This window comes from Bos taurus, chromosome 26 (genome assembly GCF_002263795.3).
Source record: "Bos taurus isolate L1 Dominette 01449 registration number 42190680 breed Hereford chromosome 26, ARS-UCD2.0, whole genome shotgun sequence".
In the NCBI taxonomy this organism is placed as follows: domain Eukaryota; kingdom Metazoa; phylum Chordata; class Mammalia; order Artiodactyla; family Bovidae; genus Bos; species Bos taurus.
Window position 1 is genome coordinate 37,774,480 of NC_037353.1, and position 21,810 is coordinate 37,796,289.

Below are 21,810 nucleotides of genomic sequence, written 5' to 3' on the forward strand. Positions count from 1 at the left end.
TGGACTATAGCCCACCAGGCTCCTCTGCCCATGGGATTCTCCAGACAAGAATACTGGAGTGGATGGTTGTTTCCTTCTCCAGGGGATCTTCCTGACCCAGGGATGTATCGAACCCTCATCTCTTGCATTCCAGACAGATTCTTTACTGTCTGAACCACCAGGGAAGCCCTCTGTGCTATATATGGGAACCCAAAAGAAAAGTCTGAAATTTTTCATGGGCAGCTAGAAATTGTGCTTCTGTCCTCAGGCTCAAGTTGAAAACAGTGGTTGGAATTCTCCCTTGGACCAGATAAGTTCCTTGCGGGTGATGTGTCCTGTGGCCCCAGTGTTTGCAAAGGGCTTTGTGAGACAGAGGCTCTGCGGGGCCCACTCGCTCCTCCTGCGTGCAAAGAGGCCAGTGCTTTGCCTGCAATCCTTTTCTACTTTGGAGTGGACTCTTCCAGTTTGGGTGGGAGAAGCAAAGTCATTTAAAAATTCATTTCTTAGTGGAGGATTGATCATTTTAAAGCATCCTGCCTGTTTTACCAACTGACCCTATAAAAAGACAAAGCACGATCATTTCTATCCTACTGTTGACTCCCCCAAGCAAGACAATTAGTTCGGTGGTCTATCAGGAGACAGATGGCGTGCTCAAATTGGAAAATTTAGAGTCTCCTTTAAAAAAAAAGTCCATCTACAAAGATGTGGGTGGGGTACAGAAAAACCAAGGGAGGCAGTGGAGGATGCTGAGACTAATCCCTGACTTCCCACGCTTGGACATGAAGGAGTGAACGAAGAGAGTGTTATGGAAATCTGCAAGCAGACTGGCAAGTGGGGAGGGTCACTGAGGGAGCTGAGATTTCAGCCCAGGGGTGCAGCCAGTCAGAGCATACCTGTGAGAAGCCAGTCAGAAGAACACCCGTTTCAGCTTCACTGTCCTCCCTGTTTCTGGTCTTCTGCTGAGCACTCACCCTGTCCCCATGTTGTCTCAACCTGACCAGGAGCCAGGGCAGAAGGAACTTAGTCAGGTGGTACAGACAGTTCAGTGTGGCCAGGCCGAGAGCAAGGTGAGAAGGGCAGAGAGAGATGGTGGAGGGGCCCAGAGGTGATACCAGCACAGGAGGCATTCGTACATTCGTCCTAGACCCCACCAACTAATTCCTTCTTAAGGCTGCAGCCACAGAAACATCCCGTCATTTGCCCTTGAACTGTCCACTCGTACCATTACCATGCTATGCTGTCTAGTTATCTAATCTGCCAAACCCGCTTGTAAACTGGGGACAGAAATTGCATCTTACCTTGCACCCCTGCCCCTCACCCTTCACCCATGGCCCTGGGTCCTTCTCTTGCACGCATAGGTACTCAGTAAATGTGTGTGTGTGTGTGTGTGTGCGTGTCTGCATGTCCACATCAGCGAGGATGGACTAGGTTGTATTGCAGTAACAACCACCAGATCTTGGCAGTTTTACACAGTGAACGCTTCCCATTCATGCTACTGGTCCATGACAGGTCAGCAAGGGGTGATCTGCATGATACAGTTGTTTTAGGACCCAGAATGGCCTCTTTTTTTTTTTTTTTTAACTGTCCTTTTGTATTGGAGTATAGCTGATTAGCCATGTGATAGTTTCAGGTGGACAGCAAAGGGACTCAGCCACACATGAAACGGTATCCATTCTCCCGCATATTCTCCTCCTACCCAGGCTGCACTGAGCAGAGTTCCTTGTACCATACTGTAAGTCCTTGTTGGTTATCCATGTTGAACGTAAGCAGTGTGTACATGTCCATCCCAGACTCCCTAACTACTGCTTTGTCCCACTGAATGGCCTCATCCTGACACATACATCCACAACCACAGCAGAAGAGGGAAGATGGAGTGAATTACACACTGGCCTGAGGTTTTTGCCCAAAGTGTCACTTTTGCACACACTTTTTGCACACTTTTGCCAAAGCAAGACTCATGACCACATCTAAGTTTACACATGGGGAAGCAGACCCCTTACACACTCAGGAAGCAGAGAGCCTGAACTGTTTTGCGAACGGTCTCCACAGTGGGCAAGGGTGGTCTCCACTGGACAGTCCTGGAGGAACAATTGATGTTTTGAATTTAACTGAACAGTAAGTGTCAATAAAAATCAAATGACTAAACAGATCTATGCCTTTTGACATATGCAGTTCAAATCAGTCAAGTCAGCAACAGCAACAAAATCAGAAATTAAAAAAATAAGTCAAATCAGGTGCCCAGGAATTATGGAATTCAAATGATTTTTAAAATGGACAGACTGGTTTATATCACAATATTCTATCTCTGGCTCATTTCAACACAGAAATTGCTTGTGTTATTTGATATGAACTGTTACTTTGGGTGTGGTTTCTTGTTCTCCTCCATAACTCCATCAGGTTATGCCATTATGTTCTAGATTCTCATGGCCTTGGCTATTCTTTAAGACTCTGACAAGTTGATATGGATATGCTCATTGATTCTGATGCCTTCTTTGGCTCAGCTCCAGGGAGAATGTAGCTGCTGCCACACTCCCCTCCCACTGTGTGGGGAGCATCCTCCAGGAATGGTACCCTCTACCATCCCCAGGCATCAGGTTATATGCTTGCCCAGTCCTGGGCCCCCAGGTAATTCCTGACCTTATAGCAAGTCACTTCACTTCAAAATCAGGAAAGGGTGAAAAAAGTTTCCAGGTCTAGGCAATGTCTTTGTTGAATGGAAAAAAAAAAAAAAAAATTTAAACCAAGTTCTCAGGATTGTTTTTAAGTAGAAAAGCATATTCACTCATCTTCAGAAATTGTCCACACCTGAGAACTGTTTGGGTGATGACCATGGGCACCTGGTGTTACCATCAAATCGTCTTGTCTGCTCAGCTTCTTAAAGAAATTGCCTTCGAAAACATGAGGAGGCTGTGACTAAAGGTGTAAAAGACAATTACATTTAAGAAGACAGTGTCTCCTCTCTGTTCCCTCTTACTCTTTGTAATCTTTTGCACACCAGGAACCCTGGAAGCAAAAGCCAATACTGCTTCCTCAAAACAAACTGTCAAAGGAATTTTGAAGGCTGGATTTAGTGAACAGATCTTTCATTGCTAATGGCAAACCAAATCTTTTGGGATGAACATTAATTCACAAGATCTCTAGGGACCTTTGGAGGTGGGGGTGAGAAAAGAAGGTGAAATTGACCCTTGTGACTCAAAATGGTCATGACAGTTTCCGTAGCAGCAGTCTCAGAAGGTTATGGAAGTTGTTGTTTGTTGTTTAACCACTAAGTTGTGTCTAACTCTTGGTATCCCTTGAACTATACAGCCCACCAGGTTCCTCTGTCCATGGGATTTCCCAGGCAAGAATACTGGAGTGGGTTGCCATTCCCTTCTCCAGGGGATCTTCCTGACCCAGGGATCGAACCTGCTTCTCTTGCATTGCAGGTGGATTCTTTACCACTGAACCACCTGGGAACCTGGGATGGCCTGCAGGGTCCTTACCTGTCTCCCTGGGGGGCTGGGGTCAATTCAGCTCCAGGACCTTCTACAGGGTCTTTTTGTCATTCTGCCTCTCATCTTCAGTTTTTTTCAGCAATTTAGAGTCTGATTTGACCTGCCAGAGAGGGAGTGAGAATCATCAGAAAGAGTAGCTTCCACTTCTATAATTCCTTTATCTGATTATAAAAGTAGTCCATGCTCATCACAGAGAATTTGGAAAAATCTGAAAACAAACCAGAAAAAGGCATCCATACTTCCCCACTTAGCAGTAATCATCATTGAAATGTTCTGATGACTCTCTCTCCCCTCACTGACTTTCAGCTTTCTCTTTACTGATTTTTAAATTATGTATTTAGATCATTCACTCATATTCATTTTTTGAGCACAAGCTATTGTCCTGTTCTCATCATTAATGATATACTGGTAGGATAAATGGAAAAAGTCTGTTCTTCTGGAGAGAATTATTAAAATCTAAGGAGCAGAAAGAAAACGGGAAAATCACCAAATATTTGGAAATTAAGTAGCACACTTCAAAACAACTCATGAGGCAAAGAGGAAATCCAAAGGAAATAAACAATTACATAGAGTTTAAATGAAAATTAAGATACAACATCAATAAATGTGAGGTACAGCTAAAGTGGAACTGAAAGGGAAATATATAACATGAAATGCTTACCACTTTAGAAAAGAAGAAACATTTCAAATCAAAAATCTATGTTCTCACTTCATGAATCTAGGAAAAGAGCAAAATTAGACCCAAAGTAACCAGAAGGAAATATTAAAGGTTGGAGCAGAAATCATTGCAATTTAAAAAGGAAAACAATAGAGAAAAATCAATGAAACAAAAAGTTGGTTTTTTAAAGACATCAATAAAATTCATAAACATCTGGCAAGACTGACATAGATATAAAGAAGACACAGATGATCAATATCAGAAATGAGACAAGGGTCACTATGAATCCTGCAGCCATTAAAAAGGTAATAAGCAAATACATTGAGCAAATTTATGTTTCATAAATTCAACAACTTAAAAGAAATGGATCAATTCCTCAAACACCACAAACTACCAAAACTCAACCAAGATAAAATTAATAATTGGAATGGCCCTATAACCGTTAAAGAAATTGAGTTTGTAACTTTAAAAGCTTCTGAAAAAGAAATCTTAGGTTCTGTGCTGGAGAATTCTTCCCAACACTTAAAAGAACTAACATAAAATTTACATCATCTTTTCCAGAACATAGAAGAGAGAACAGTTTCCAACTCATTTTATGAAGCTAGTATTACCCTGTTGTACCCAAACCAGACAAAAACAGTACAAGAAAAGAAAACCAAGAGACTTTCAGTTTCTGGTTTGCTATGTATAGAACTTAGCAGTCACCACTGCATCATAATAAATAAAAACCCGAATAAACGGAAATATCAACAGATCTTCTTATATTCATCAGAGAAATGAGGCAAATTTCTGCTCCAAAAATTGGAGATACAAACAGGAGGATACAGAAAATCACAAGTTAACAGAGCAGACGCCTCTGCAGAAATCAGTGCCGCGGTAGGAAAACCTGAATTGTAATTGACAAATAGTTGGAGGCTCAGTGTGGACAAGTCTGTGAATTAAACTCTCCACCAGTTTAATTCACAGACATGGGGGTCCCTATGTTTTTGTGAGTCTTCGCTTCAGAGGATCCACCAGTGGATAATGGAGGAAAATCCCCTTGTGCTTCCAGCAGGGGATGGAAAAAGGAACCACTTTGAAATGTGCGGGAGAACTCTGTTCTTAACAAGCCTGTACTCAAGCAAAACTATTTACTAGAGACTAACTTGCTGGGGTTTTATCAGAGCCTCATTGACCTGCTGCTGCTGCTAAGTCGCTTCAGTCGTGTCCAACTCTGTGCGACCCCATAGACGGCAGCCCACCAGGCTCCCCCGTCCCTGGGATTCTCCAGGCAAGAACACTGGAGTGGGTTGCCATTTCCTTCTCCAATGCATGAAAGTGAAAAGTGAAAGTGAAGTCGCTCAGTCGTGTCCGACTCTTAGTGACCCCATGGACTGCAGCCTACCAGGCTCCTCCATCCATGGGATTTTCCAGGCAAGAGTACTGGAGTTGGGTGCCATTGCCTTCTCCGCTCATTGACCTAGGTGGAGAGAAATACTCAGTTTCAGCTTTTTCAGCCTTCCAGAAGGAAAATACTAACTTCAGTGTTCTCTAGCCATTCTGTTCCACCAAAGTTGAGGGAGAGAAACAGATGCACTGGTGAAGTTCACAGACCAGGGGCATGGACTCACCAAAAGTCTGAGACCTAACCATGGGACTAAAGAACGCTTCCCCTCCCTGCATGTCTTACCAATACATTGCTAAATGCCTCTTTAAGGCAGTTCCTTTTACCTAGTACATCCTGTCTGCCTTAAAAAAAAAAAAAAATTACAAGGCATACTAAAAGTCCAAAAACACAGTTTGAAGAAACCAAACAAGCATCAGAATCTGAGTCAGGAACGTTTAAATGATCAAACCAGGAATTTTTAAAAATTATCGTTCATACACTAAGGACTTTAATAGAAAAATAAACCAATGTATAAGAAAGATGGGTTGTACAAGTGGGAAAATTCTAAGAGTCAAAAAGAAAAGCTGGAGATCAAAAACATTGTAACAGTCACGAAGAATACCTTTGATAGGCTCATTAATAGGCTTGACATGGCTGATGACAGAATCTTTGAATTTGAGAATATCTCAGCAGAAACTTCTAAAATGGAAAAGCAAAGAGTAAGAAAGACTAGAAAAAGTACAACAGAATATCCAAGAGCTGTGGGACAACTAGAAAAGGGGTAACATAAATGTAATGGATATACCAGAGGAGATGGAAAGGAGAAAGAAATAGGAACAATATTTGAAGTCAAAATGACTAGGAATTTCTCCAAATTAATGACAGACACCAAACCACAGGAAGCTCATAGAGCATCAAGCAGGGTAAATGCCCAAACAGACAAAAGAACTACACATAGTACACATCATATTCAAGCTCCAAGAAATCAAAGACAAAGAAAAAATTCTTGAAAGGAGCAGTGGGGGGCACTTTATTTATAGAGAAGCAAAGACAAGAATTATTCCAACTTCTCAGAAAGCATGCAAGAAGGAAGAGGACAGAGCTGGGTATTTTGAAGTGTTGAGAGAATGTTACCCACACATCTAGAATCCTATACTCTAGGAATTATCCTTCAAAGCTGAGGGAGAAAGAAAAACTTCCTCAGATAAACAAAAATTGAGGGAATTTGTTACCAGTAGACCCAACTGTCAAGAAATGTCAAAAGTTCTTCAGAGAGAAGGAAAATTATATTGATCAGAAACTCAGATCTATATGAAGAAAGGAAGCACACTGGAGAAGGAATAAGGGAAAGAAAAATAAAAAAGTTATTTTTGTTATTCTTAATGGATCTTATGAATGTAGTTTGTCCAAAATAATAGCTACAACGTATGACATTATATCAGAGAAGGCAATGGCACACCACTCCAGTACTCTTGCCTGGAAAATCCCATGGACGGAGAAGCCTGGTGGGCTGCAGTCCATGGGGTCGCACGGAGTCGGACACGACTGAAGTGACTTAGCAGCAGCAGTAGCAGTATTACATTATATACCATATATATATTAGATTATATATAATCTAATTATATATAATTATATAATTATATTTTAATTAATATTATATATATTATATATAATTATATATATAATATATATAATTATATATATATTAGATATTATATAATTATATATAATCTAATACACATACACTCATCTGTGCTTCAGTTCAGTTCAGTTGCTCAGTCGTGTCCAACTCTTTGCAAGCCTATGAATCGCAGCACACCAGGCCTCCTTGTCCATCACCATCTCCCGGAGTTGAATGATATTAACGATATAAGGAATGAGAGGGAAGAGTCAAGACTTTTTTTGTTGTTTTTGTTATTATGCGTTATTTTGTTGTTATTATAAGGTACTTGCACTACCTGTAAAATGGTGTTTGAAAGTAGAGGACTTGAAGTAGTTGTAAATCCATATTGCAAATTCAAGGGCAACCATTAAAATGATTTTTTTAAAAAAGAAGTACATTAAGAAAGGTGTGAGGGAAATTATATACAACATTAAATTAAAGCCACATATAATTTAATATAATTAAATTAATTATAATAAAATTAATTTATGTAAATTCAATAAATTAATTAATTAATTAATTAATTAAAGCCACAAAAGGCAGAAAAATTGTGAAGACAAAAACAGAAACAAAGAACAAGGGCAACAAATAGAAAACAGTAACATATAAGGTATTTGTTGTTCAGTCACTAAGTCGTGTTTGACTCTTTTGAGACCCCATGGACAATATCTCACCAAGCTCCTCTATCCACAGGATTTTCCAAGCAAGAATACTGGAGTGGGTCGCCATTTCCTTTTCCAAGGGATCTCCCTCACCCAGGGATTGAACCTGATTCATACATCTCCTGCATTGGCAGGTGGATTCTTTGCCACTGAGCCACCAAGGAATCCCTACATATGTGGTATATATTAATTCAATTATATCAATAATCTCTTTACATGTCAATGATCTAAATATCAAGCTAAAAGACAGAGATTGTCAGAATGGATTTTTTTAAAAAAAGGACTGAACTATATGTTGTTTGCAAGAAACTCACTTTTATGGATTAAACATAAAAGGATGGAGAAAAATATACTAGGCTAACATCAATTAAAGGAAAGGAGGAATACCTATGTTAATTTCAGACAGACTAGGCTTCAGAGCAAGGAAAGTTATCAGGAATAAAGACAAGCATTACATAATAATAAAAGCATCAACATTTTAAGAATATATAACAATTCTTAATGTGTATGTGCCTAATAACAGAGCATCAAAATACATGAAGAAAAACAGAACTATAAGGAGAAAAAGAAGAATCCAATAATATAATGGAGACTCTAACACCTCTCTATCAAAAATAGATCCAGCAGGGAGAAAATCAGTAAGGACATAGTTGAAGTCAACAGTACCTTCGGTCAACCTCATGTAACTGACATTTATAAGCAAGTTCATCCATCAACAGCAGAATATACATTTTTCTCAAGCTCACATGGAGTATTCATCAAGATAGACCACATCCTGGGACATAAAACATACTTTAACAAATTTAAAGGAAATGGAAATCATGCCACATCAGCTTTCAGACAACAGTGGAGTTAAACTAGAAATCAACAACAGAAAGCCAGAAAATCCCCAAACACTTGGAGGTTAAACAATACACTTGTAAATAACACATAAGTCAAATAAGGAATCGTAAGAGAAATTTAAAAGTATATTTTAATGAAATGAAAATGCAATTTATCAAAATGTGTGGGATGCAGCGAAAAGAGTGCTTAGAGGGAAATTTGTAACACTGAATATATGTATTAGAAAAGAAGAAATATAAAAAATCAATCGTTTAAGCTTCCATACTATAAAACTAGAAAAAGAGCAAATCAACATAGGAGAAAATCCAGATGACCCTGGATGTGGCAATGACTTTTTAAAATACAATACCAAAGGCACCATCCATGAAGAAGTGATTGATAAGCTTGACTTAATTAGAAATTAAAAGCTTCTGCTTGATAAGGTAGTGTCAAGAGAAGGAGGAGAAAATATTTGCAAAAAAGGCATTTGATAAAGGACTATTATCTTAAATATACAAAGAACTCTTAACACTCAATAATAAGAAAACAACCAATCTGATTTAAAAATTGGCAAAAGATCTGAACAGATCTCAGCAAAGAAGATATACAAATGGCAAAAAATGTGTATGAGACTACGTTCCGCATCATGTACCACCTCAGAAATGCAAATTAAAACAATGAGATGCTACTACATACCTACAGAAATGGCTCAAATCCAAAACACTGACAACGTACACAGAAGGACTTGCCCAGAAATATTTACAGCAGTTTTATTCATGACTGCTAAAACTTGGAAACAACCACGATACACTTCAGTAGGTAAGTGAATAAATAACATTCCAGACACGACTTTGTGGGTGAACAACAAAAATCCACCCAATATTCCAGACCGTGGAATATTTTCAGTGCTAAAAAGAAAAGAGATATTTGTCTGTTTGTTCACTAATGAATCCCAAGTGCCTGTAACTGCGCCTGGTACACAGTTCCTGCTGTATATTTGTTGATTGAATGCCAAGACACTCCATTCCCTAGCTCGCCAGCCGAGGAGACTATGTCATGCCAGGATTACCCAGCAGATGGCGGCCGAGGAACGCTAGAGACAGCTGGGAGCCTACACACTGAATGCAAGATTCCTCCCAATTAAGTCCAAGATAACAACCTGCAGACAAAATCAAGTCCAACTACTCCTAACACAGACTTGTATTCATGAGAAAGAGGCTGTATGTAAGAGGTGAGCTGCTGAGCTGATAAAGCCTTTATCTACTATCGGAGGTTGTTTACACACAATTCAGGGATGAAAAAATGAACATAGCTGTTGAGAAGAACTAAACACAAGAGTCCTCCCACGGTGGGGAAAAAAAGCAGTGAAGAAAGCTTATGGTCACGGATCTGCATCAGTCCTCCAAAGGATGGAAAAGTGACATGTGACTGCTATACCACCAAAGGACAGAAACAACACTAAGAACTAACATTGCTTCCTCTGAACATTCCCGAAGATGCCCTCTTACAAGAACCTGAGTCTCTCTTCCACCGTCCTCTGGATCCCTGCCAATCTGTACTCTTCCTGGGTGCTTCTGTTACCCACGCAATCAGGGAATTGAATTGCAGTGGTAACAAACCCTTCAAAAGCCAAGTTCAAGGTGATCCTTGGATCAAATTCAGCCTCAGAATGTGTCAATTTAGGGGGAGGATCCGAGATAGATACTGCTTGCAGATCTGAGTCTGCTGACCCAGAACTATCCCAGCCAGCTGGTCAACCTGCTTACTGCTATACTGATAACAAGAGCTAGCATTTATATTTCCTATGTGCCCTCCATGTGCTGCGTGCATCACCTGCATTTTCTCATTAATCCTTAGAGCATCACTTCCAAGTCCACAATGTTCTCTGCATCTCACAGGTGACACAAGAGAGGTGTTATTTGCCCCAGGACCCAGCACGTTGCTCACAAGCTCACTCTTAATCCCTGGGAGAATGGGAATCTGCTGAGAGGCACAAGAGACCCCGATGGACCTCAGAGAATATTTAATCCAGCCCCTTCTCTTCAGACGGAAGAACTGAGGACCAGAGTGGGGAAGGGACTGACCCAAGCTCACACAGGGATCCCGGAAGCCTGCCCAAGCACTACTTACTAAGAACTACCCTACACCTTAACATCCTCGGCTAGTGCCAGGAAAACCTCTTCATCCCCGAGTCACAGGCTTTATTTAATTTCCCCCAGACTCCAAATGTGCTTCAGTCTTGCTGGCACTAAACACTCTGCGTAAGATTGTGTCACAACAATATAGCTCTTGTTTTAGGAGTTTCATCAAGTAGCAGACTGTCCAGCCAGGATCGCTCATGCATTCTGGCTTCTGCAGCTGGTATCATTGGCTGGAGCCACTTAACCTGAGCTGGTTTGCTCGTTGGTTGAAGGAGAATACCAGTATTTATGAAAGGGTGTTCTATATTCTAGGCTAGTGCTATATAATGCAAATATAATATGAGCCACAAGTGCAAGCCGCATTGTACTTAAACTTTTTTCCAGTAGCCGCATGAAACGAAGTAAAGGAAACAGGAGCGTCAAAGCACTTGACATGCACACATCATTATTAATTTCCATAATTTGTTTCATTTAAGAATCTGTCTGCCAAGCAGGAGATGCAAGTTTGAGTTCTAGGTCCAGAAGATCCCCTGGAGAAGGGACTGGCAACTCACGCCAGTATTCTTGCCTGGGAAATCTCCTGGACAGAGCAGCCTGGCGGGCTACAGTCCATGGGGTCACAAAAGAGTTGGACTGAGGCAGAGTGGGGATCGCAGGTAAGGTAGCTGAGACACAGGGGCCTGGGCTCTCCAGAGGTTCTGGGGGGAGTAGGGACCCACCTCCTCTCCCTACGTGGGGAGATGGTTTGCTTCTAAATTCATCTTCTATGTGTCGCCATTTAAGCGTCCGTTGGGATTTAGTTGGGGCGAAAGGAAACCATCAAAGGGGCTACTAGGGCATATGAATGAACTTACAAGCATCCAACAATCAAAGCACCACACGCACACACCAGCACACACCAACAACTGAAGGCCTCCACTGCATCCCATGGACCAACAACTCCCACACCCCACAACCATATCCCACATCCACAACACATGTACCCAACAACCAGTGTGTTTTACACACGCACTGAGAGTTTTTACTGCCCCATCCAACCAAAGAGCTTGCCCCCGCCACAAACACATTCTCCATAATCAAAGAGCTTCACACACGCTCTCAATAATCAAAGCACTTCATACCAAAGAGCTTCACACACATACACACTCCAACAACCAAAGGGTTCACACACCCACTCACACTTTCCTCACAACCAAGCACTTCACACACACACACACACCCCCCCCAAAGAGTTTTACTCCCCCAACCAAGGTGCTTCTTACACACCCACAAGAGCAAAATGCTTTACTCCTACACACAACAGCCAAAGCTCTCCATACAGACACCCCCACAAAAGAAAACCCCAAGTACTTCGATTTGTTTGCCACAGCAGCAGGTACTTGAACACCAAGATGTTCAACTGTGACTTTCTTTTCAGATTAATGAGCAGAGAAAGATTGGAGGAAGGAGGGGGAGGATGGTGGGAGAGAGCAATTACACCCGAATCTTTTCTGTTGATTAGGGATTCCTTCTCCAGCCTGCTTTGGCTCCAGCTAAATCTTTTTCTAATGAGATGTGGCTTATCCAGATCAGGGCGCTGAGAAAAAAGTTGCAATTAACTTTAAGAAGAAAAGAAGTGAGTGAGAGAGAGAGAAGGGAAGGGGGAGGGCGAGGCTGGGAGATGGTGAGTGGGGGCAGGGAAAGGGGCGGGGCTGGCATTCCTGGAAGAGCTGGGTGAATGGGGCCATAGGGCCCAGCCTCCTGTGGGCCATCCATCAGCTCCTTTGATTCCAGACTTTAGGGATAGCCCTTGATGATCGTTGTGCCTGCAGGAGTGGCCTCTGTGCTGCTCCAGGCTCAAGCCAAGCGTTGGGAGGGCTGGTTCTTCTCAGGGTGGGGTGGCGGGGGGTGAGGTCCAGGGCCTTTCTGACTCTGCATCCCTGACGTCTGGTGGGGATTCTGGGGGAGAAGGCCCCTCTCAACTGCATCTCTTTCACACCTGAGCTGTGCCTTCTGTTCGCTGGCTCCTGCAAAGACACGGGGCCTAGGTCACAGGTTAAGAACCTCCGTGACCCCCAGGTGTCTAGCCAGCATGAACTCTTTTCTCAAGTGCTGAGTCCAGCACTTGACTCTGGCAGCCAGAAGCAGTCCTGGACTGGGTTTGCGGTACTGACATCCAAGCTGGGGTCTCCCCAACTCACCTCACTGTTCCTACCTGGGAGCAGGTCCCGATCTCTTTTCCTGTGAGCCACTGAGAAGGGTGGAGAAGGTCTGGGATTGAAAGAGAGGTTTCATGTAGAAACGGTGGGAAAGCCTCAGGCTCCCGGAAGCAGCACAGATTTACCTTCCTTTGCTTCTCTGTCCAATAGCATCAAGCTCGACCAAGCGACAACTGCAGGAAAGCACCCCCTCTCCCTGGTGTTTAGTTTCTTCATCTGCTAAGAGTTGTAAGGGGGTGAGCTGGGCATCAGCTCTTGTGAGATCTCCAGTCCTGATGCCCTGAGATCCCGAGAGAGGGGCAGACACACACTAGAGATCCCGCGAGAGACAGAGGCAGCCTCTGGGGATCGGGAGCCTCTGATGGGTGAGTCTGCCTTTCCACGCTGTGCCTTGCGCACCCACAGGACACTTCCACCCCCTGCAGATCTTATCCAAGTGGAGACTAGGTTTCGCCCTGTTTGGCAATAAATACCGAGCACTGCCTCACGGCAGTATGGTCCTTTCCCATCCAATGGACTTCCCTGTACAAATTAGGAAGGGTTTGTATTGCACTGCTGGAGCCTCAGTGGGAAACAGTGAACTGGGGGCCTCTGAATCTTGCCTCACCTGACAAGCTTCCTTGATTCCCAAGGAAGAAGGGCCGCCGTGTGTTGGTGGCCACCCAGACACACGGTTCCCTCAGAGATACGTTTGGGTGACCTCTTACCAAATAAGCTATGGAGATGATACTGGGCCAGGGGACAGGTGAGCTAAGGCCGCTCTTCCTGTGCCTAGCTTCCAGAGAGGTGAGCCTATACTTCAACTTCAAGGCCCAGAAGTTTCCTTGAGTCTGGTCCCCTAGATTCATGGTCAGACCTCCTTTGTACCTCTGTCTGCCCTCCACCTTGTTAGCTGCGGAAGACAGTCCTGGCTTTCTCCTATCTCTCTCTTTGGCTGTCGCCAATCTAATAAGCATATGTGCTAGAAATACTAGCCGGAGTGTTAAGTTAGAAATTCTTCTTAAACATATAGTAAGGTCAGATGAAGGAAAAAAAAAAAAAAACAACCCAGAAAACAAAACAGAAAACCCTGAATCAGAAATTGGACACAGGAGGGCAGATGTAGACTGAACAGGAAGTGCTGGCCCTAGGCTAAATGAAACAGCTGTCACCATTGTTCTGGACTGAAAACTGCCTTTGCAAACTCCATGCGGGCCAGGCTCAGAAAGCAGATGTTAATAATTACAGCACATGAAACGAAGGGCACAGGATTAGGCAAGTGACGAAAAAGAAATGGTACCAGTAGATTTATAACTCACTCCGGCAAATCTGTTTGGGCTGGTGGGGGTGGGCATGGCGGCCTCACTGCAGACGCCCCCACCCAGTTCCCTTCCTAGTTTGGCATTTTGGCTTCTGGGATTATCTCAGAATGGAAGGATTGTTGAAACTATTTTAAGGGAATGGGCTGTGGGAGACCTTTCCTGGCTACCTTTCTGGGGACCCTAGGCCTATAGGACTACAGCCTGTTGCCTCTGATCTGAAGAAAAGCATCACATCCTCAGTACCGAATCCAAACACCAAAAAAGCAGAATATCAATCCTAAGTGAAATCATCCCCGAATATTCATTGGAAGGACAGGTGCTGAAGCTGAAGCTCCAATACTTTGGCCACCTGATGCTAAGAACTGACTCATTGGAAAAGACCCTGATGCTAGGAAAGATTGAGGGCAGGAGGAGATGGAGGCGACAGAGTTTGAGATGGTTGGCTAGCATCACCGATTCAATGGACATGAGTTTTAGCAAAACTCCGGGAGATAGTGAAGGACAGGGAAGGCTGGCATTCTGCAGACCATGTGGTCACAAAGAATCAGACACGACTGAGTGACTAAATAACAACAGCAACAGACAGACGAATCCTGGAGTTGGATGCCTCACTGGTAAACAAGAACTCAGGGACACAAAGCCAGGCAGCCATCTTCAGAGCCCTTGCTTTACCAAGGGGTTCATGTTTAAAATCCAGGAGCTCAAGTTCTTTGCAGCTGAAATTGATTCACACTTTAAAGTCAGCCAGCCCCCAGCGCCTGGGAGGAGGCAAGAGAGAGCTGGGAGAATGTTGGGACAGTTGAAGAAAGTAAGAAAAGCAAGTTTCTTGGGTTAATTACATAAGTAGCAGAGAGTCTTCCCATGTTTTCTTGAACATTCCTCAGTGCTTTTCCATGTGAGCCAGAGTTGTAAAAAGCAAAACAAAACAACACACACTCACTCACATCCACCCCAAAGCCTCCCATCCCACCACCCCCTGGAAAGGACGTCTCTAAGAAAGGTTAGAAAGAAGGTAAAGCATGTGTTTGCCATCTTTACGCCTGATATGGAAACCATATGCTTAAATACACTAGCAAACATACTTAATATAACACTCTCTTTTATTAAATGTGGTTTTATAAACGCTCTCCCCAGCCAGGGCACCTTTGCCGTGCTGGAGGCTGGAACTTGGCAAAATAATCTTCCCGCTGTTACATCTATTGATACACATTTTTTGAAAATGAGTCTCGGACCCTTGGAAAATAGACTGGTTCTGATTATTATTGCAAGCGGGAAGGGGCACACAAGGGCATCTTTTTTCCTCTGATAAATTAAAAGAACTGTAACGGGTGCTTTCTGCAACCTGTAAAAGGGCAGAGCCATCTGTGATTCATTTAGCAGCTCCTTACAGAAGATTTATTTGATTAATTCGGTCAGAAGAGAGAGAATATGGATTTTCCCCTGCTCTGAGAGGCGCGTTCGCACTCACACTTGCACACATGCACCCACCCATGGGCAGACATCTCAGGAATGAAAAATGACTAATCGGGTTATTGGAACTGGCCAACGCGGGGCCCTGGTGGTGAGATCGAAGGCTCCCGCCCTGCTGATGGGAGGGCTGGTTTCGGAGTAGATTTAATATCCTTAGGCCCAATGCCACCAGAGGGTGACCCTAGAGAAAAATAATACTGTGGACCCTGAATTACATTTATTGGGCATTGAGCACTTGTGCCAGGCTCTGTGCTGAGCCCTTTGTATGCATTACCTCACTCCACCGTCTCAACCACCCCTCTCCAAGGAAGCACTATTTCATTTCTGCTTTACAGGCAGGGAGACTCCCCTATTCCCAGCAGGCCTCTGCTCGAAATTCTTTACAATTTTTTCAGAGGGTATTTGACTTTTTCCATGCCTCTACCATGCAGATGGAGGCCATGTCCAACATCAGTCTCATGGCAGATAAACTTTTAACGCAGTCATCTGCCTTGACTGTGCTTCATGTCCTGTGGATTTCAGTTCAGTGTTGACGGCGTGAGACGTTCTTTAGAGCTTATTTCTAGTCTCAAGGTGGAGAGCTGGCCTTGATGGTATCTAACTGGCCTTGGGGGTCCCTAACTGGCATGCCCCAAACTCTATAAGCAATTGTCTGCAGACCACTGTCAATTCCCAGTGGGTGGGAACAGACTTTGAGATAGGTCTTCAGAGAAGGTCAAGAAAACAGCACAGAAAGGAAGACTCAGAAAATCGTACAAGATCTGAGCCAAAGAGGAATTTGGAGATCTATGTCAGGAGCGGCAAATATAGGGCAAGAAAGGTGGCTATGCTCTCCTTCCCAAGCTCACAGCAGACATTGCTAATTGATCCCAGCTCTCTCTCCCTCTCCGGCTAACCCTCAAAATCCTTCTCAACCTAGTGACTGTCTGGCTTCCCTGTCTGGTATTCTCTGGATCCACTGCAGTGGAGCTGGCGGTATAGTGGAAGCCAAGGTACAGTGGGTCAGAAGCCTCTGCCTTTTGCCAGGTCTCTGAGAATCCCCATGGACAGAGGAGCCTGGCAGGCTATAGTCCATGGGATTGCAAACAGTCAGACATGACTGAGCGACTAAGCATGCACACACACGCTGCTCTCTCCCAGGCCCCTCACCTCATGGGATGGCACTGAAGCTGCTCTGCAGATAGGATGAAAGGTGTCCCCTGGGAAAGTGTAGAAGACTGAAATCTCACTGCAACTTTGAGAGTCCCTTGGACTACAAGAGATCAAACCAGTAAATCCTAAAGAAAATCAGTCCTGAATATTCACTGGAAGGACTGATGCTGAAATTGAAACTCTAATACTTTGGCCACCTGATGTGAAGACCTGACTCATTGGAAAAGATCCTGATGCTGGGAAAGAGTGAAGGCAGGAGGAGAAGGGGACAGCAGAGGATGAGATGGTTGGATGGCATCACTGACTGGATAGACATGAGTTTGAGCAAGTTTCAGAAGTTGGTGATGGACAGCGAGGCCTGGCGTGCTGCAGTCCATGGGGTTGCAAAGAGTTGGACACAACCGAGTGACTGAATTGAGCTGAACTGAACCCCTAAACTGAGACAGACTGGGACAGCTTGAACTGGTTTATGATTTGGGGCTTAAGATTCTAGAAAGAAGTGGAAAGTTTCACTTTGGAGACATGAGCATCTGCAGACTCTCTCCACTGCAGCCTTTCCCACCTCCCTCTCACTTGCTGGACCACAGGAAATGCCTAGATCAAAGACAACCAGGATGCAGAGGCCAAAGGTATTGAGCACTTGTCTGGGCTGGTTGCAGCCTCTCCCTCGTGTCCTCAGATTTTTCTGCCAGGCAGAAATTCTCTCTGGGAAAAATGATGGTTTCATGAATAGAAGGAGGGGTCTTCAAGCTCAGAATTTCTGCCTCTTGCGGGGCCCTTTCTTGCTGGTTCCCTCCTAGGATCTGAACTAAAATCTTTCTCCACTTGGTGTGGCCCAAGAGGGAATCTGAGGCTCGGTACCTAATTCCAAGAGGGAATCTAAATGTCTGATTGGCAAAAACAAGCCTTTCCAAAGAAGTGAAGCTGAGGATCAGGACGGATTCGGAGAATCAGAGAATCAGTCTGAAATAGCATGTATTTTGAAGGGAAGCAGCCATGCACAATGACTCCTGTTGCTACCTTGTTTAGCAAGGTTACCTGGAAGGTCTTTAGGGGACTTACTTAGAGAATGGATAAGAGTTGTGTGTAACTTGCATGTCAGCTTTAGGTTGCTTGTGGGAGAGGGGGGAAGATTTCTGTGATTTTTGAGAAGGCTTGAAAACACTTTATTTAAACATGATTTCTACAATCTTCTTTACACTATGAATTTGTAATTCACAGTGAAGAAACGTTTACTAATGAAATCATACTCTACTCCAGCAGTGTCATGAAAAGATCACAAATATTGAATTAGTGAGGCCCCAAATAATGAGGATTTTACAAAGCTCAGATGACACCTCTTGAATGGGTTTGTTGACCAAACATCAATTGTTGAATAAAGGTGTTTGTCTGTACTGTGAAAGTGGTTTTCTGGAATGTTCCTGAGTGTGAAGGTGATTGAGCAAAAGAGTGATTGGAAAAAGAGTCAAGTTTGGGTAGTTGGGAAGGGGTGGGGAGTGGGGAGGTGGGTAATGAGGATGGGAGGCTCTTGGTGTGCCATTTTGGATTCCACATAGGGATACATGAGTGGGCTGAGGTACGTATGAGTTGTCCTTAAAGACTCCAATAAAGAGAGGGATCATGTGCCACTGGGAATTACAAAGAAACTGAAAGGCCAAGCCAGTATTTCTAGCTGTGTGATTTTGAGCAAGCTAGATAATCTCTCTGTGTTTCAGTTTCCTTCTCTGTAAAATAGAGGTAATAATAACACCTGATAAAAGTTGTTGTGAGGATTATATGAGATACAGCCCTTAGAACAGGAACTGGCATATAGTATTAAGAAAGCATTATCTTCCAAATTCCCATCAACTGATATATGGATAAACCAGATGTGGTGTATCCATACAATGAAATATTATTCACCTATAAAAAGAAATGCAGTGTAGATATATGGATCTAGGCAGTATAGGTACAATGTGGATGAACTTGGAAAATACTACACTAAGTCAGAGAAGCTAGACACAAAAAGTCACATATGGTATGATTCCATTTACATAAAATGTCTAGAACAGGTAAACATACAGAGATAGAAAGTAGATTGATGATTACTCAGGGCTAGTGGGGGGCTTCCGAGGTGGCACAGTGAAGAATTCACCTATCAATTCAGGAAGACACAGGAGATGCAGGAGGCAGGGGTTTAATCCCTGGGTTGGGAAGATCTCCTGGAGTAGGAAACGGCAACCCACTCCAGTATTCTTGCCTTGGATATCCTATAATCAGAGGAGCCTGGTGGGCTATAGTCCATGGGGTTGTAAAGTTGGACATAGCTGAAGTGACTGGGCACACACACACAGAGGGCTGGTGGCGGGTGGGAAGATAGAGAGGTGACAGCTAAAGGGTAAACAAGGTTTCTTTATGGAGTGATGGAAGTGTTCTAGAATTGACTGTGAATATACTGAAGACTATTGAATTGTGTGCTTTAAATGGGTGAATGGTATGATATGTGAATTATCTCAATAAATATGTTTTTAGAAAAGAAAATAAAATATTATCTTATGTTTATAAGATAAAATTATATTAGTTTGTATTATATTGTAAATATTATATTATTTTTATGTGAATGCAATAACCATAAAAGAGGGTGATGAGACCTGTGACACTGGACAGTGTGTGTTCCTTCTAGAAACATTTATATTAAAAAATGCCTGTTTTGGCTGAGGTTTGACCTCAGTTTCCCCAACTACTAGAAGAGACAAAACCTCCTTGTTCAAAGGACCGTTGGAAGGAAAAATGAGATAACTCACGTACAGCACTTAGCACGGAGGCCAGCACATGGTAGACACTCAGGAGACAGAGTGGGTCTTGTCATTCTTCCATGAGACTCTTGAATTCTGTTGGAGGGGTTTGTGGGGGACAGCCTGATTTGAAAGGAACAGGTGACTAAGGGTCATGGACTGAAGCTGCAAGAGTTACAGACTGCATCAAGCAGACTGCATCAGTTTAGGTGAAATGTTTCAACAACAAAAAAAATTCACAGAATTTTCTAAAGATTCTGATATGCATTGTTTTCACACTTTTATAAGGTTGAAACAATCTTTATCAAATAATATATTTTCTAAAAATTTGAGGTGCCTTTGTGAGGACGTTGAACATTGTGAAAGAACTGAATTCTCCTCCATTCCTGCAAGCCACCTGTAGGTGCCACCATTGTTTTTAGAATTAAGTATTTAGGAAAAAAAAAAAAAAGACAAATGGCCATGTATGAAGGGAATTGGGCAGCGTCCAGTGCTGGGCTCCTGACCTCACTTGACCACTCAGCAAACATGTGACTTAAGGAAACAAATTTAGCTTCCTTGGACTTCAGTTTTTTCTACTATAATATAAGAAGATGGTGGCTGTGATCTCAGTGTCCCCCCAGCAAAAACCTTCAGTCTGTGATAATGGTCATAGATTGATAAAGGTCAATGATAACAATGATGGTACAAACATTTTTAAAATTATTTTGTATTTTTGGTTGCACCGGGTCTTCACTGCTGCACACTGACTTTCTCTATATGCGGTGAACAGGGGCTGCTCTTTGCTGCGGTGTGGGCCTCTCATTGCGGTGGCTTCTCTCGTTTTGGAGCACAGGCTCTGTAGTTCGGTAGTTTCAGCACTCGGGCTCAGTGGTTGTGGCACACAGGCTTAGTTGCCTTCATGGCTTGTGGAATTTTCCCAGACCAGGGATTGAACCCATGTCCCCTGCACTGGCAGGTGTATTCTTGTCCACTGTACCACCAGGGACGTTCAATGGCCCAAATCGTATTAACAACTAGGAAAACCCATCTAGCTGTTCCAAAGCTGTGGATACAGGTTCCATGGTGTAGAACTTGTTCCTTCTATTCCAAGGGTCTTGAGTTCTAGTCTCCCAGTCTGATGCTCAGAGCACAGAGGCCAGAGAAGGACTTCATTATCACTTCCATCCTGATTCTCCTCCAGAAGAAAGTATTAATGTGGTTCCTTTCTCTCTTTGGGGCTAGAGATATTGCATTGGCTAGTGTCCCTCAAAAAGTTCATGTCCTCCAAAAGCTGTGCATATGATCTTACTTGGAAATAGAGCTTCTGGAGACATAATCAAGCTGATGGTCATAATGGATTAGGGTGGACCTAATCAAGTGAGATAGTTGGACACCATCACTGACTCAATGGACATGAATTTGAGCAAACTGAGAGACAGTGGAAGACAGAGGAGCCTGGTGTGCTGCACGCAGTCCATAAGGTCTCAAAGAGTCGGACATGACATAGCAACTGAACCATAGCATGAACAATCAAATGATTGGTGTCATTATAAGAAGAAGGAAGTTTAGAAACAGAAATACATAGACACACAGGGGTGAGAACACAAGGTGAAGATGAAGAAGGTAGAAATGGGATTTATAACTGCCACAGCCAAGGAATAACCAAGGATTTCTAGCAATCACCAGTAGCTAGGAGAGAGGCATGGAAAAGATTTTCCCTCGGAGGCTCCAGAAGACATGGACTCTGATGACATCTTGATGACTTCTAGCCTCCTAAATAGTAAGAGAATACTTTTATTTTGTTCTAAGTCACCCAGTTTGTGAAAGTGAAAGTCACTCAGTAGTGTCTGGCTCTTTGCAACCCCATGGACTATACAGTCCATGGAATTCTCCAGGCCAGAATACGGGAGTGGGTAGCCTTTCCCTTCTCCAGGGGATCCTCCCAACCCAGGGATCGAACCCAGGTCTCCCGCATTGCAGGCGGATTCTTTACTGTCTGACCCAGTTTGTGGTGCTTTGCTATAGCAGCCCTAGGAAACCCATATGGGGCTGGGGATTCCTATTCTCCCAAGTGTCAGGATCATCCTGATGAATACTGGGAGGCAGGAAGAGAGAATGCTGTCATGTGGACACTGTTACCTTTGTCTA

At 43.3% G+C, this 21,810-nt stretch overlaps 1 long non-coding RNA gene across 1 annotated transcript in view; it reads right to left on the reverse strand.

The window, feature by feature from the left end:
• Positions 1–21,810, reverse strand: part of LOC101908195 (uncharacterized) — a 69,051-nt gene that overhangs the window by 17,583 nt on the left and 29,658 nt on the right. Inside the window, exons 3-4 of the long non-coding RNA XR_009493007.1 lie at positions 3,462–3,573; positions 873–972 (exon numbers count right to left, since the gene is read on the reverse strand). This is a non-coding gene — a long non-coding RNA (uncharacterized lncRNA). The remainder of the gene's footprint in view (positions 1–872; positions 973–3,461; positions 3,574–21,810) is intronic.